This window comes from Triticum dicoccoides, chromosome 5A (assembly GCF_002162155.2).
Source record: "Triticum dicoccoides isolate Atlit2015 ecotype Zavitan chromosome 5A, WEW_v2.0, whole genome shotgun sequence".
NCBI classification, from domain to species: domain Eukaryota; kingdom Viridiplantae; phylum Streptophyta; class Magnoliopsida; order Poales; family Poaceae; genus Triticum; species Triticum dicoccoides.
Window position 1 is genome coordinate 625,260,672 of NC_041388.1, and position 9,522 is coordinate 625,270,193.

Below are 9,522 nucleotides of genomic sequence, written 5' to 3' on the forward strand. Positions count from 1 at the left end.
TTATATGCCATTTTTTAAGTTGTGAACTACTACCCATTGGTTTCATTGGTAATTTTTGTATATATTCTTAAACATTCATTAATTGGATATATTAAACTAGTGAAATGATCTATTTTTCAAATAATACAAATGAAATAGCTGGAAAAAATGGGAAAGTGATAGTCAAATGTATGGATAGGATGTAACTGAAGAATTCAAAACAAGCCATTGACCTGTTATGTGCGGTCAGTGCCGATCAATTCAAATCAAACGGAAGAAATTACAGCCATGTTTGGTTCATAAGTCCTAGGACTTTTTCTAGTCCCAACTAAAAAGTTCCTAGTCCCTAAAAAGCCCCTCTCTGTTTGTTTCAAGGGACTAAAAAATCCCTAGTCCCTCCCCAGAGGTTATTAAATGACCACATTACCCCTAGTATATAGAAAAATAACAACCAAACAACACCATGGGGCGGCGGGCCAATGGGTGCATAGAAGGGGCATTGTTGGAAAAGTCCCAAAAAAGACTCTCCTTGAGAGTCTTCTTCATTTAGTCCCCAAAAACAACTTTTAGTCCCTAGTAGTCCCTCATGTTTGGTTAAAAAATCTCTAAAAGGGACTTTTTCTAGTCCCTACACCAAAAAGTCCCTGGAAACAAACACTCCATACATGTCAAAACGCACTGCAAACACACTGCCGTCTCAAAAAGGAAAACTAGCTAACTTACGAGTAACCAGTGTATCCTGCGGTCAGCGCTGTTTTTTTTCGAAAAGGCCTAAGCTATATAGTACTACCTCTGTCAATGTCGCTCAATAAGATGCATCTAGCACTAATTTTAGTGCTAAATACATCCAATTGAGCGACAAGTAATTCAGGATGAAGGGATTATTATGAATCATAAGTTCATACAAACACACTCAAGTATACAGAAAAATAAAATTATATTTGAATTCTTGAGTGGACCAAAGTCTTCTTTTTTTTGCATCCACTCGCAACATGTCGTGAGCATAGCTCAATGCCGCGTCAGAGCCTCCACTACGGTGGAGCAAACCTTTTCAAACCGAGGAGCTTGTAGGAGCAGTGGCCACGAAGTTGCGATGCGGACCAGTAGACGCCGGCGGTTGCGATATGTGCAACATATTGCTGCCCAGAGAAGAAAACGCCACTAAGGACCTGTAGAAACTCTGAAAACCACAAAAGCCAGCCGAATCCAAACAGATCCATCAAAAACCTAAACCAAACGGATCTTAGAAGACTCGTTGGAGACACGGCTCCCCACGCCACCTACCTGCGTGTAGCGTCCCGAATATGATAGTATTCGATACTCTGTGCTTAGCTTGCTATTCCTTGGAAATATTTGCTAGCACACACGGTACTTGTTGCAATAACAGAATAAAACACACAACATTTTATTACGTTAAGAATCTAGGAGTATAATATTTGTTACAAAACCATGGCATACAACAAAATCAATATAAACCCCGCAGGAAGGGGTGAATAGGAAAACCTAGACCTCGTAGAAGGAAAGGTATGAAACACACCCTCTCTTCCTTCCTTGGAGCAGGGAAGTTCTCGGCGAAAGCTTTGCCGTTTACGGAAATCAATACGGCGCGGACAGGAACGAGATCTGCAGCGAGGGGATATCCTTGTGTTTGGAGACTGCTCAGATGGAGGCGTGAAACTGAGTAGCTTGCCCAGTCACCTGGGAGGGGGCCATGAGGGCGCGAGGATGAGCCCGAGGCGTTGGCCATTTGACCCGAGATTTCTCTGTGATGGCTTTGGTTTCTCGCTGGGTGGGGGGGAGGGGGGTGGCTAGTGGATTGACCACCCATCGCGTTCTTGATCTATTAAATAGGCATGCCTTTTGGTGCTGAAAGGGTGTTTTTGTAAAAGCAATGCTGGACTGCGCGCCTTCTAAAGGGCGCACGCAGGTTGATGTTTGTCTTCAACCCATGATAAAAATTAATTTTGGGGGGTCCCACTGACTTGACGGAGATCATCAGCGACCGAACTGTTAGAGCGGCCGAACAAGAACAAGTTGAAGAACTCGCCTCGCAAGCCGAAGTTTGCGGGATGCACAAGACGACTGACGATTACAAACCTTGATGTTGGAGACCAGTTTGGGGGCTACTGAGGGAATCCTGGACTAAGGGCTCCTTGGGCCGCCGACCTACTTCTTATGGGTCGGATAGGTGGGCCGGTTTGTGACTACAGTGGGGCCGAACTACCAGGTGACTCCGTGACCAAACAGGAAACCCTTGGAGTCTTGGTGTATCCTCCAAGACTTGATAGAAGATCTGGCATGTTTGTTTCCTTTGTTATAACTAACCATGTGTAACCCTAGTACCCATGGTGCCTATATAAATTAGAGGGTTTTAGTCCATAGGGGCTAGTGTTGGGGAACGTAGTAATTTAAAAAAATTCCTACGATCACGCAAAATCTAACTAGAAGATGCATAGCAACGAGAGGGGAGAGTGTGTCCACGTACCCTTGTAGACCAAAAGCGGAAGCGTTTAGTAACGCGGTTGATGTAGTCGAACGTCTTCATGATCCAACCGATCCAAGTACCAAACGTACGGCACCTCTGTGTTCAGCACACGTTCAACATGATGACGTCCCTTGAGTTCTTCATCCAGTAGAGGGTCAAGGGAGTGTTTCATCAGCATGACGGTGTGGTCATGGTGTTGATGATGTGATCCACGAGGGCTTCACCTAAGCACTACGACAATACGACCAAGGTGGTAAACTGTGGAGGGGGGCACCGCACACGGCTAAGACAATTGATGTTTTTCCTTTGGGGTGTCCTCTGCCCATGTATATAAAGGAGGGGGGAGGAGGAGGCCGGCCAAGGGTGAGGCACGCCAGGGGGGAAGTCCTACTAGGACTCCAAACCTAGTAGGATTCACCCCCCTTCCTTCCAACGGAGAGGGGGAAAGGGGAAAGGAGGGAGAGGGAGAAGGAGAAGGAAAGAGAGGGGTCGCGCCCCCTCCCCTTGTCCAATTCGGATTGGGGCAAGGGGGGCGCGCCCCACCTCCTATGGTCTGCCTCCTCTCCTCCACTATGGCTCATTAGGCCCAATAACTTTCCCGGAGGGTTCCGATAACCTCTCGGTACTCCGAAAAATCCCCGATCTTCTTCAAAACCATTCCGGTGTCCGTATATAACCTTCCAATATATCAATCTTTACCTATCGACCATTTCGAGACTCCTCGTCATATCTGTGATCTCATTCGGGACTCTGAACAAACTTAGGTCATCAAAACACATAACTCATAATACAAATCGTCATCGAATATTAAGCATGCGAACCCTACGGGTTCGAGAACTATGTAGACATGACCGAGACATATCTCCGATCAATAACCAATAGCAGAACCTGGATGCTCATATTGTCTCCTACATATTCTACGGAGATCTTTATCGGTCAAACCGCATAACAACATACGTCATTCTTTTGTCATCGGTATGTTACTTGCCCGAGATTTGATCGTCGGTATCATCATACCTAGTTCAATCTTGTCATTGGCAAGTCTCTTTACTCGTTCTGTAATGTATCATCTCGTAACTAACTCATTAGTTACATAGCTTGCAAGGCTTATAGTGATGTGCATTACCGAGAGGGCCCAGAGATACCTCTCCAATACTCGGAGTGATAAATTCTAATCTTGATCTATGCCAACTCAACAAACACCATCAGAGACACCTGTAGAACATCTTTATAATCACCTAGTTACGTTGTGATGTTTGATAGCACACAAAGTGTTCCTCCGATATTTGGGAGTTGCATAATCTCATAGTCAGAGGAACATGTATAAGTCATGATGAAAGCAATAGCAATAAAATTAAACGATCATTATGCTAAGCCAACGGATGGGTCTTTTCCATCACATCATTCTCCTAATGATGTGATCCCGTTCATCAAATGACAACACATGTCTATGGTTAGGAAACTTAACCATCTTTGATTAACGAGCTAGTCTAGTAGAGGCTTACTAGGGACACGGTGTTTTGTCTATGTATCCACACATGTATCAAGTTTCCGGTTAATACAATTCTAGCATGAATAATAAACATTTATCATGATATAAAAAGCTTTCATCGACATAACTCTTTACGACAAACTCTTTATCACCTCCATAACCGAGAAATATTTCCTTAGTCCTCTAAGGATAATATTGACCGCTGTCCAATGATCTACTCCTGGATCACTATTGTACCTCTTGCCAAACTCATGGCAAAATATACAGTAGGTCTGGTAGACAGATGGCATATCGTATAGAACCTATGGCTGAGGCATAGGGAATGACTTTCATTCTCTCTCTATCTTATGCCATGGTTGGGCTTTGAGTCTTACTCAACATCACACCTTGTAATACAAGCAAGAACCCTTTCTTTGACTGATCCATTTTGAACTTCTTCAAAACTTTATCAAGGTATGTGCTTTGTGAAAGTCCACTTAAGCGTCTTGATCTATCTCTATAGATCTTGATGCCTAATATATAAGCAGCTTCACCGAGGTCTTTCATTGAAAAACTTTTGTTCAAGTATCCTTTTATGCTTTTTAGAAATTCTACATCATTTCCAATCAACAATATGTCATCCACATATAATATTAGAAATGCTACAGAGCTCTCACTCACTTTCTTGTAAATACAAGTTTCTCCGAAAGTCTGTATAAAACCATATGCTTTGATTACATTATCAAAACGTATATTCCAACTCCGAGATGCTTGCACCAGTCCATAAATGGATCACTACTAGAAAAAGGGCTATAGATGGGATTGATACTAATGGCGCACCAGACAAGCGGTGCGCCATTAGTATATACTAATGGCGCACCACCTACTGATACGCCATTAGAGTTGAAACTACTAATGGCGCACCTGGCCCAGTGTGCGCCATTAGTATCAAATTTTTTTTAACTAGTGCGCCTGTCCAAACATACTAATGGCGCATCCAAATACAGTGCGCCATTACTAGTTGTAACTAGTAATGGCGCACCAGCCGGAAAGTGCGCCACTAATGTTGTTTTTTTATTATATTTTTTATTTCCTTTTTTGCAAAACTACTAATGGCGCACTGTCCCACCGTGCGCCATTACTAGTTTAAACTAGTAATGGCGCACTGTGGGATAGTGCGCCATTAGTATTTTTTTTGCAAAACTACTAATGGCGCACCACCAGGAGGTGCGCCATTAGTAACCTGGATTACTAATGGCGCATTTAGAGTTGGTGTGCCATTAGTAAGTGGGCAGCAACAAGATATTTTAGACAGCCTCTCCTACCCACACTCACTTTCTCCCCACTTCATTCTCTCCACCTCCTCCTTGTCTTGGGTGCCTCCTCTTTTTCACCTCATTTCCACCATAGATTCATTCAATTTAAGTGGTTAAATTACCTGGTTTTGATAGGTAAGTAAGGGGAAAGCTATATTTATGTTGTTCTCCCTACAACAATGTGCACATGCACTTTTTATGGCCTAGCTAGATCTATGTATGTTCGTGGTGTTGCATATGTTTGTGGTGTTGCATATGTGTTTGTGTTTGGAGGTGTACCGGTATTTGAAATTCGATAGTTGGCAATATTTTGCCGGAATGTTGATTCATTTCCGTTTCAGCGAGAATTTTGGCATTAAGCATTCTTTTTGGTCCTCTTTTTAGGGAAAGTCATGCCAAATTTTTTCTTGGTTCTAAAATATCGTTTTGCTCTACCCCGCAGGCGACCATGGTCCGCATGATGACTGAAGGCATCGTGAATAGGTTTTTGAGGTCCGCGAAGGCCGAGATGCTTCAAAAGAACGAGACGGAGATAAGATGTCCGTGTCGAAGATGCAAGCTGAAGAGCCTTATTGCGGACCCAGAACCCGGGCAGGTGCGGGACCACCTGCTCTTGCGTGGTTTCATGGATGGCTATCGGTGGCAAGGTGATGAATATGACTACGAAGTCGTCCATGGGGGCCAGGCAAGAAATGAGGAAGGGCAGCAAGACAACCACCGCGGCTCGAGCGGGCGAGAAGACGAAGAATCCCAAGGAGATGATCACGACGGTGATGTTGTACACAGTCATCATGTAGAAGATGCAGGACATGATGATGAGGAAGATGCCGGAGCAGTCGACGGGCATGATCATGAAGATGATGATGCCGGCGGAGCAGACGATGCTGGACCATCGATGGGCTGGGTGCAGGACCCTCATATTCAAGAGCTGCTTCTCAAGCAGACGGATAACGCAAGAGCTGCCGCCCGAGAGAAAGCCAAGATGGATCAACTTGAGTTAGACGCGGTTACTCCATTGTATGAAGGATGCAGGCCCGAGGATACCCGCCTGAAAGTAACGCTCATGGCTCTGGAGATGAAGGTAAAACACAAAATGACCGACGCATGCTTCGACAAGAACATGTCATTCTGGCACGAACGTCTTCCCAAGGGGAACAAGTGCCCGACCAGTTTGGAGGAGGCGAAGAAAATCGTGTGTCCTCTGGATTTACCGCACGTGAAATACCATGTGTGCATGAACAATTGCATCATTTATCGGGATGAGCACGCGGAGTCTACCATATGTCCGGTGTGCGGCGTCACTCGATACAAGAAGAGGAAGAAAGCTCCTCGAAAAGTGGTGTGGTACTTTCCGATCACTCCTCGTCTGCAGCGGTATTTCGCAGACCCTAAGGTAGCAAAGCTCCTACGTTGGCACGCGGATAGGGAGGAGAAGAAGCGAGAAGATGACGCAAATGATCCGGAGATAGATAAAAAGACAAGATGCTGAGTCACCCTAAGGATGCGAGTCAGTGGCAAGCGTTGAACTTCGAAGACCCAGAATTTGGGAATGATCCAAGGAACATCATGCTGGGCGCGAGCACCGATGGAGTCAATCCGTTTGGCAGCCAGAGAAGCACACATAGCACCTGGCCTGTGTTTGTGTGGATGTACAACCTTCCCCCCTGGTTGTGCATGAAGAGGAAGTACATTCACATGAGTATGCTAATTGAAGGACCGAAACAACTAGGGAACGACATCAATCTGTATCTGGGGCTGCTGAAAGAGGAGCTTGACACGCTGTGGAAAATGCCAGCCAATACGTGGGACGCCGCAGAGAAAGAATATTTCCCTATGAGAGCCGCGCTGCTCACGACGGTGCACGACTATCTCGGTTACGGATATGTCGCGGGGCAGGTGGTCCACGGATTTTCTGGGTGCGTTAGGTGCATGGATGACACAACGTATCGCCAGCTAGATAGAGATCCCGGGTCTTCGAAAACCGTGTTCATGGGACATCGAAGGTGGCTTCGCGACGATGACCCGTGGAGAAAACGCAAGGATCTGTTCGATGGTGAAACCGAACCCCGAGGACGCCCGCGTACGAGGAGCGGCGAGGAAATAGACGAGCTGTTGAAAAATTGGAAAGACTGCCCACTGCCGGGAAAGAAGAAAAAGGCGCCAGAGCCGGGAAAGAAGCGAAAGGCGCCAGAGCCGCTACTGAAGGTATGGAAAACGAGGTCTGTTTTCTGGGACTTGCCGTACTGGAAGATCCACCGTGTGCCTCACAGCCTTGATGTCATGCATATCACGAAAAACGTGTGCGAGAGTCTGCTTGGTACCCTGCTCAACATGCCAGAGAGGACCAAAGATGGGCCGAAAGCAAGGGCAGATTTGAAATCAATGGGCATCTGGCAGGAGCTTCACGCTATATATGATGATCATGATGATGATGATGATGATGATGAGGCGAAGCAGGACACGGAAAGTCGTCACAAAGGCAAAAAGGCCAAGAAGACCGGAAATGACTACCCTCCCGCGTGCTTCACTCTATGTCAGGAGGAGATCGAGCAGTTTTTCACTTGCCTCGTAGGAGTAAAACTTCCTTACGGTTACGCGGGGAAGATAAGCAGATACCTAGACCCAGCGAAGCTGAAGTTCAGCGGGATGAAGTCTCACGACTGTCACGTGCTGATGACGTAGATACTTCCAGTTGCAATCCGTGGGATCATGGACGCGCATGTCCGTGAAACCCTATTTGGCCTATGCAACTTTTTCGACGTCATCTCTCGGAAGTCTGTTGGCGTGAGGCAACTCAGAAGGCTACAGGAAGAGATCGTGGTGATACTATGCGAGCTTGAGATGTACTTCCCGCCCGCATTCTTCGACGTTATGGTGCATCTGCTGGTCCATATCGTGGACGATATCATCCAACTCGGGCCGACGTTCCTGCACAGCATGATGCCGTTCGAAAGGATGAATGGTGTCATCAAAGGATACGTTCGCAACATGTCACGTCCAGAGGGAAGCATAGCCAGGGGCTTTCTGACCGAAGAGTGCATCTCCTACTGCACGAATTATCTAGGCATCGAGAACCCCGTTGGTCTGCCCGTCAACAGGCACCTCGGCAGGCTCGCTGGATGGGGTCACCGTGAGGGTTGTCGTGAAATGCATGTCGACTTCGAGGGTCGACTCGCCGACTTTGAAAGAGCAAACCTAGTCGCGCTACAACACATAGACATGGTCGATCCTTGGGTGGTACAGCACAAAACCTTTATTAAGAAGACGTACAATGACCGAGGCCAACAGAGGACAGACGAAGATATACTCAAAGAGCACAACTCATGTTTCACGCGTTGGTTCAAGCAGAAGCTTCTGTCGTACCCTTTACATGAGGATTCTTCCGCGGAAGAACAACTCATATTCGCCTTGTCACAGGGCGCCGAGCACAACCTGATGACCTATGAGGCGTACGATATCAACGGCTACACATTCTACACCGAGGCCAAGGACATGAAGAGCGATGGTTATCAGAACTCCGGGGTAACGATGGAATCCTACACCGGTAACGACAAGGACAGATACTACGGAAGGATCGAGGAGATCTGGGAGCTGAGCTATGCTGGAGAGAAGGTCCCGATGTTCCGTGTCAGATGGGCCAAGAGCGTCCTAAAAGAAGACCGGTATTTCACCACCATGGTTATACTGGAAGCCAAATCCATGACCGCGGGCGCAAACGTCACCGCGAAAAATGAGCCATGGGTACTGGCTTCCCAAGTGGACCAATGCTTCTTCATTACCGACCCGTCAAAGCCCAGTTGTGTTGTCGTGAGGAGAGGCAAAAGGAAGATCATCGGAATGGATGGAGTATCCAATGAGCAAGACTTCGACAAGTATGGCGACCCGAGGATCGAACATGACGACGATGATGAAGTAGCAGCATACACCACAAGAAGAAGCAGGACCACCCTACCTAAAGGACGTCCGTTCCATAGAAGAACTCCATTTGCGAAAAAAAGGGCAAGAAGATTGTGAACAGATAGCTAGCTAAGATCGATTGTATTTAAATCGTAGCCTTCATTTCTCGATTGTATTTCATGGGAACTTTTTGAACTATCATGAATATTTTTAAATTTCATGGACACTCGATCTCGATCCCACCTCGCCAGATCCGGTCCCCCTCGCCGCCGAGCACCCCCGGTCCACCGGCCGCCGCCGCCGACCCCCCGCACCCTCGATTCCCCTACTCAACCGCCGCTGCCGACCCCCCGCACCCCTCCCCTACTCAACCG